This window comes from Formica exsecta, unplaced genomic scaffold (assembly GCF_003651465.1).
Source record: "Formica exsecta isolate Colony F162 unplaced genomic scaffold, ASM365146v1 scaffold110, whole genome shotgun sequence".
Taxonomy (NCBI): domain Eukaryota; kingdom Metazoa; phylum Arthropoda; class Insecta; order Hymenoptera; family Formicidae; genus Formica; species Formica exsecta.
Genome location: NW_021848440.1, coordinates 151896 through 160508, shown reverse-complemented (window position 1 = coordinate 160508; position 8613 = coordinate 151896). Strand labels below are relative to the sequence as shown.

At 42.4% G+C, this 8613-nt stretch overlaps 1 protein-coding gene across 1 annotated transcript in view; it reads left to right on the top strand.

Moving 5' to 3' along the window:
* The first annotated feature begins 967 nt into the window (after positions 1 to 967).
* Positions 968 to 8613, top strand: part of LOC115236231 — a 9476-nt gene continuing 1830 nt past the window's right edge. Inside the window, exon 1 of the mRNA XM_029808549.1 lies at positions 968 to 1658. The gene's annotated coding sequence lies outside the window, so the exon portion shown is untranslated. The remainder of the gene's footprint in view (positions 1659 to 8613) is intronic.

The following is an 8613-nucleotide window of genomic DNA, read 5'->3' as shown; positions in this document are numbered from 1 at the left end:
TTATCGCGGAAAATTAAGGCACCGCTAATAATAACGGATACTGCCGATAAACCTTTTGAAAAATGTGCATTGGACATCGTAGGTCCACTAACGATTACTAATAATGGAAATAAATATATTTTAACGTTCCAAGATAATCTAACAAAATTTAGTAAAGCAATTCCGATACCGAATCAAGAAGCCGCGACAATTGCAAAAGAATTTGCGACGAAAATAATTTTCGAACACGGTATCCCAGAAAAAATATTAACGGATCAAGGAACAAATTTTTTAAGTGAAATATTTAAAAACACGTGCAAACTATTAAAAATCGAAAAGATTCAAACAACCGCGTATCATCCGGAAAGCAACGGAGCGCTAGAACGATCTCACCGGACTCTAGCCGAATATCTCCGACATTATATAAATGCCGATCAAACGGATTGGGACGAATGGATTCCCTATGCGATGTTTACATACAATACAACACCGCACACGGCGACAGGGTTCACACCCTTCGAATTAATTTACGGGCACCGAGCAACATTACCGACGACATTGTCGCAACCGCCTAAGCCCACGTATACATACGATGATTACGCGCAAGAATTGAAAGAAAAATTACGCGCCTCACAGCAAGTTGCAAAGGAGCATCTGAAGAACGAAAAAATAAAAACCAAAGAAAATTATGATAAAAAGACTAAAGAAATTAAACTTAAGGTAGGAGAAAAAGTCCTCTTGTACGACGAAACAGTTCGCCGAGGACGATCAAAGAAATTGGACTCCCTATGGACCGGACCCTATACGATAATCGAAAAAAATTCGGAAGTGAACTACACAATAAAAAGGGGAAGGAAAACCATACGCGTCCACATAAATCGATTAAAACCATTTATCGAAAATTAAAAAAAGTAGGAGAAAGAAGAAAAAGAAACAGAAAAATGCGCGAATAAAATAAAAAATAGAATAAATAATAAGAGAAACAGAAATAAAAAATTCCTACCTTAACGCCCTCCACTTCCACGTCCAGCACCGCGACCCCGGTTCCACTCCCGCAGAGCCTGAAGAAGAGGCGACACAGGACGAGGCTCGGGGTTGAGGAAGCGACCACGACCCACAGGACGAGGCTCGGGGTTGAGAAACCAACCACGTCCCACGAAACGAGGAGCCGGATCCCAGCGGAACTCAAGCCCGCGACCTCGATTAAAATGGGGCGGCAGAGCGTCCACAGCCACTTCCGGCACAAAAGCAACGGCACGGTCAATCACTAGATCTGGAAGACCTAGTAGATCGATCTCGCGAACAAACGCGGGCGCCGAGAGTTGATCCCGAAAGGAGCGAGCAAAATGGTCGTGCTCCTCCGGATCTTGCCCCGCGCGACGCCCGTTATCACGCACTGAACTCTGCCCCGCAGCGAAACGAAACTCACTCGAATTCGGAGCCATGAAACCAACAATCGACAACACAAAGCGATAATAAAACAGCGCGAGAGAAAATAAAAAAGAAACGCTCAATACAAGACGACGTCGGAAGACGGACTGAATGGAAGAGCGAATAAAAAGCCTGAAAAGGGCTAGATAAAAGCAAAAATAGCTGTATATGCATCCAGAGAAAAAGAGAATGCACCGCAAATGATTCTAAGAAAATATTATAATATAATACAAAGCTTTCTATTACAGGAGTCTTATTGCACGGAGCACCTGTAAGGAAACCGAACCTGATACCCAAGTCGAAATAAAAGAATTTAAATATGAACCGGGTACCTACCTCGCAAAAATGGGCAAGATAAACCAAATCGAGTCCACATGGAAGATGGTGATAAAAATAGACATCGCCGCAATGGACCATCGACATGAACAATTGAGAAACTATATGGCACAAACGAGAGCTCTATGCTACGATAAACCATTGCAAATAAAAATGAAAGAAACCTGCCACAACCTGCTACAAATAGCAGAAAAGGACAGAGAACAAGCAGAAAAATTGCTAAAACGCCTAAAATTTGCGTACCAAGCACCCAAGAAGACAAGACGAGGGCTAATCGACGGTCTAGGAACGATAGCCAAAACACTCTTCGGCACAATGGACGCAGACGACGAAAAAATTATAAAGGAGCAATTAAATCTCATGCAAAGAAATCAGCAAACGCTGCAGCACGCGATGAAAAATCAGATTAAAATATTAAACGCAACAATTGCGCATGTTGATAATGTTGAAAAAGTTCTGCAAGAAAATGAAGAACAATTCTAAAAAAAAACAGAGAAGATGCGACAAGCCTGGATACAAACAAAAGTCGGATATGGACAACGAGAAGATCTCGACGAACACTTCATAATATTAAATGCCATAATAAAAGATCTATCGAACGATCTTATGGACATTATCGCGCATCTGACGAACGCGAAAAAAGAGATAATCGACATAAGATTATTACCCATCGAAAGCATTCTAGATAACATGAAGGAAACAGCGTCACAAATACCGCAGGGAACGCACTTCCCATTTCAAATATCCGCAGAAAATTGGAGAACAATCGAAAAGTTCTTAACAATTAGCGCATACTACGATAATACAAATATATTTACGATTATAAAGATTCCGCTAATCACATACCCCGAGTATGAAATAATAAAGGCAATCCCATTACCTACGCACAAATTTAATAACACATTTATATTTATAGAAGTAAATCAACCGATAATAGCGATAGATGTAGATAGCCGAACGTATTTTACGCCTACCGAAAACGATCTAAATAAATGCGTGCGAAATAATGACCAATATGTTTGCGAACAAAATTATCCCATACATTATTTAGACGAAGGAGCGCTATGCGAAGTACAAGCGTATGTACAGTTAGAGACATACACAAACAATTGTAATATTCGACACATACACACGAATACAACAATATGGACAGCGCTGAGTAATGCGAACTCATGGTTATACTCTACACGAGCAAACCAACCGATCGAAATAACGTGCGAAAACGACGCAACGCGAAAACTAGAAATAAAAAGAAGCGGACAAATCACATTAAAGGAAAAATGTAAATTAACGACGCAAGACGTCATAATACGAACAAAAAAGCCCGCGATAATAACAATCGTACAGACAAATCTACCAGATTACAATCTTACGATGATACATGACATACGAAACGAAAAAATACTGGACAAAATTAGACCGATAAAATTACGAAAAGTCATTAGAAACCCGACAGAATTAAGGGACCTAAGCGAAAGACTTGACGAAACAAACGAAGACTTAAATAACAATTATTTTACTACTAACGAACACGTTATATATCCCGTAGCTTCAAGTTGCACAGGAATAATAATAATAATAATAATTACCATAATAGCAATTATGTACGTCAAGAAAAAATATAAGACAGAAAAGAAAAAACTACCAGAAACTAATATAAATCCGATGTGCAAACCGAAAATAATTCAAGAGCACATCTACGGCACCGCAAGCGGATCGAATAGAACAGCTGAGATAGAAACTGACACCGCGATGCCGAGGTTTCTCCCCTCTGGGCAAGCCCCTACATTCTCGGCAAAAGTTTGCCAGCTGGACGTGGCGATGCCTGGATTCTTACCCTCCAGCAGCTCCAGGACCGCCGCCGCAAGCACCGGAGGACCCGGAACCCAAACAGCTGCCCTGTGCCGCCTTTGAATCGCGTCCAAGCCCACCATCCTAAGCTTGGCACCTTCCCAGGGAGAGATGTGCCCAATTTGATCAGAGAGCCAATTGAGCGCCATCTCATCTTCCCCCCTTATGACAATGGCGCCGTTACGTAGACCCGCCGTCCCCGTAAAGCGTGGCAAAGAGCCCTCCCGGATCCCCACCAGCTCATTAACAACGCTCTCCATAGCAAGGTCAACTGCTCAGGAGACACCGTCCGTTCGGGGTAGCCCTGCTGGACAATTGCTCTCGCCAAGGGATCAGCGGCAGAGACGTAGGGCCCAGTTGCCTGAGCTCTGGGTCTTTTGTTGACCCTCTGCATCGAAGGAGGGGTATCAACAGAGCCCGTCCGACCCCTTTTGCCGGTGTGCCCCTTCTCCACCTCCTTCAGCGTTGACTCGAGGGCCGAAGAGGGAGGGGAAGCCGACCCGGTTAAGGCTTTCTCCCTGTCCTTCCTGGTCCTCTTCTCGGCGCGGCAGCAGTTCCTCTTGTGAGAAACCGCTGTTTCACTGACAGCAGCTTCGTTCCCTTCCGGGCTCAGAAGAGCCCGTCCAGAAGCCGAGACTGTTCCCCCTAGGGGTGGGAGTCCTCGTACCCCAGAGACATCGTTAACGACACTGCGCTCCCAGTGCCATGCAGTCTTTGCCACGATAGCTCCCAACTTGGCTTATGGAGCCCCAGACAGGGTTTTACGCCACCGGAGCCAGTTATAGCCACCGCTACCCAGAAGCCTGCTCGGGTAGTCAAAATGACAACCCGGAGGTCCTGAACATCCTCCTATCTGCCACCCGGAGATGTGCTCGATAGGCAGCTCAACCCACGGGTTCTCATTAGATTATCTTGAAGCTTTTCCAGTGTATTTCGAGTTTTGTGACATTGTATACAAATAGAAGAGTAAATAGTGGTCTGTATCGAGATCCGCACAAAGGCGTTTTAGTCAAGTGCACGCGTATTTAATATAATATTTAAAGTCGATTTTATCAAAAACAAAGCTTCACATGTGTCGTAACCCGACCGATTTCTTAATATTAAAAGATAAAACAAGTAAAGTAGAACAGAAAAGATTGAGAAAGAGCTGACTAAAGTAAAGCATTAGAATCAGGGAAAGATCTCAAGGAAAAGTAATTAAGAAAGAATAAAAGATTATTAATGAAATAAAAGTAAGATACGTGACTAAAGAGAAGGAAGTCACGGTCAAGTTCTCGGAAGCTGAGTAAGCAGTTGACGAGACAGCTGACGAGCGGAGCACGAGACATGCTCCGGTCAGGGACACCACACTCCTCCCTAATCAACGACCTAATTAATTAATATATATTGAGCGCGAGATGCACCGACGCTAGCTCAGTAATATAGCTCATTAACATCGCTCACTACTCGCTCGCTCATATCAACAGTATCGATATACCTTACATCGCGTCCGACTATTATAATCGCGAATAAGTAAAAGTGTACCAAAACCTGTGAAATATATTAATTTATACCTAACGTCCGGGAGTGTCTTATTTCGAGCGTGGATCCTAATCCTTTGGGCGTATAAATCCCTAAAGACCTCTTCCTTAGCGGCTAGAGGCACAACATTAATTGGTGGCAGCGGTGGGATACGCCAGCTCTAACAAGATCGACACCGGCAAAGGTCCACAACCACGAGGAAGAAAAATTCCGTGGAATCGACAGAACGAGAGACAGCAAAGGAAACTCCGTCAAACGGTCAACAATTACAACCGAGGAAAAGGAAGTCCATCAGGAACTTCGAGTCACCCGGTACATCGAGGCGACAACGATAAGCGGAACCTGAGAAGGCGCACCGACCTATCTCAACAGCACGCGACGATCGACGCCCGACGGCCGACACCGAACGAGAGACAATGCTGCTCATCGTATTTTTGTAAGTCGAACAATTAAAAATTTGTAAACGCGTGAATGTCGGAAAACCGAAACGCGCAACAAAAAAGCGTAGCGAATAAATCGTGGCTATTTAGCGAACCAGCGAATAGAGCCATTAGAAATAGCGCAGTAAGCCCTATAAGAGTAGCAGTAGAAGCACTCCGGGATATACGCGATAACGTACGAAGAAATCTAAATGAATTAAATTCAAGCGAGAATTTGTCCGAACCAGAACTCGGAGCAAACGTTGTAATCGAACGCGAATTTTCATTCGGCGAATTAGACAACAGTTTAATAGCGAATAATATAGAACTAGATATTGATGTCGAATCATCAATAAGCGCGTCTAGTAGACTAACACACCGCCGCGAATTCTCACTAACGTCATACGATTCAAGTATCTTTGACCCCGACGAAATCTATCGTACTCGAGACATGTATAATTCAAACGCTTCCGCATCGCAACCCATCACATCGGAAGATATCGATGAGGGAATTAAGCGATTACAAGAAGAAGCAAATAGAAACGCGACACAATCAAACGCGCAAGCTCAATACAAACCGCGGAAAGAAACGGACGAAGCAGCCGACCTTAGGGACATATTGCGGGAAATGAGAGAGGAAATGAGACGGGAAATTAGAAGTATGCATGCCGAGATATACGATTTAAAAATGAGAGGATCGCAACCCCGACAAAACAATGAGCATAGAACTCCGCCGGGAGAAAGAACCGAAACCGCGTACGAGTCCACACCCGAAGATGTACGACATCGAAGAGGACACGGATTTTTACCATTAAAAGAAGCTCGCGGAATGATTCCGGAATTCGACGGATCGCCAAATAAATTGCAAGAATTTTTGAGCGCGACTACATATGCAGTAGAACATATTGACCCATTAGACGAAGTAACGCTATTAGGAGCAGTATTATGCACGAAATTAAAAGGCAGAGCGATGCTAGACTTTCAAACGCGTAAAATTCAAGATTTCGCACAGTTGAAACAAGAATTAGAGGTCTGTTACGCAAGCAAAAAGAGTACGACCCATCTACAAATTGAATTTAACACGCTAAAACAGAAGAACGGAGAAAGCGCGCGAACTTACGGACTTAGAGCCGACAAACTAGCCATGGAGCTATACGAATCGATGATGGAAGGACGTCATCATACAGTAGATAATAAACGCGCAATCATGGAAATAATACAGCAACAAGCCTTAGAAAATTTCCAAATAGGATTGCAAGACGAAATTAAAACAATTGTTCGATCGCGAGGATATGCTACGTTGCAAGAAGCAATAGCAGCGGCCAGCGCGGAAGAAAAGGTTAAAGGACCGTCCGCGACCGGCACGCGAAGCAAAATCAATTTTACACCGACCTATAAACAGGAAAATCAAACGAATGTAAAATGTCAAAAATGCGGAAAAACCGGGCATTACGGTCGAGATTGTCGAACTAGCCGATACGCGAATCGATTTTCATTGCCGAAACCCGATAGACAACCCCGCGTAAATACGATAAATAAATATTGCAATTATTGCAAAAAATCCGGACACGATCGCGAAGAATGTTGGTTATTACACGGACGACCCAATAGAGATCAATCGAGCCGAACCAAACAATATAATTCGCGACCGGAAAATAAAAACCGCAAGAATAGCGAGCAAGGAAAAAAGAAATTTAACTCCGCGCAAAGTAGCGATGAGGAGGAAAGGAACGAAAGAAAATCGCACCGACCTGCAATTGAATATCAAGTATCACACTTTAAAAATACGCCGCATATACAGACAGGATTGGACCTTGTCACATTACCAATGCGAGAAGCGAAACGCGAAAAAATAAATTTGCTATTCGATACAGGAGCCGCAATATCACTAATTAAAGTGAAACATTTAAAAGGCGAAACGTTAATAAAAGAAGAAAAGATAACGCTCACCGGCGTAACGGGACATAAAATATGTACAATTGGAAAATTTAAGGCGACAATAACTCTGGAAAAGCGCCGAATCAAGCATACTATGTACGTTGTTAAGGATGACTTTCCGATAGAATATGACGGAATACTAGGCGTTGATTTCCTACGAAAACATCAAGCCACTTGCAATTATAAAACAACGCAATTAAAGGTAGGACAGCATATCTTAAAGCTTTAAAAAATGACGAAAATGACGTTGAAACCACGTAGCGAAACAATAATACAGGTCGCTACTGATAAAAACGCGATAGACGTGATACAGGCAGAACTAGAAATAACAATACCAGGAATATTTATAGGTAATTGCCTAGTAGAACCTACGAATTACATATGTGCAGCAAGCATTCTAAATACAACGGATAACATAATCGAAATGTTAATGCCGCAAGTAAGTGTAGAGGAAATCGAACGAAGTGAAACAGAAGAAATTAACGTAATACGAACGCCAAATAAAGAGGAAGTAATCCCGCGTAGTGAAAAAGTATTAAGATTATTATGTACACAACATTTAAATAAAGAAGAAAAGAAAATGATAATGGAAATCTGCAAGGATTTTAGCGACGTGATGCATATCCAAGGAGAACCACGTGCACAGATACCGTCGCGCATAAGATTTGCAACGCAAGCAGATAGTTCACCGGTCAACGTACGGCCTTATCGCCTGCCGGAGAAGCATAAAGAAGAAGTAAATCGACAAGTCCGAGAAATGTTAAAAAATGGAATAATCAGATCAACCACGAGCCAATGGAACGCACCGTTATTGGTAGTCCCTAAGAAAGCCGATGCGTCAGGAAAACCTCAATATAAATCCGATGTGCAAACCGAAAATAATTCAAGAGCACATCTACGGCACCACAAGCGAATCAAATGTAACAGTAGAGATAGAAACCCACACCACAATAATTATACTGCGATGCTAAAATAAAGTAGATATAAAAAACAATTGTAAAATGCGAAAAATGTATAACGAAAAAATATGTAGACGAAAATTCACGTATAGTTAATTTTCTTTTTCCAAAGGGGGAGGGATGTCGTAACCCGACCAATTTCTCAATATATTAAAAGATAAAACAAGTAAAATAAAGTA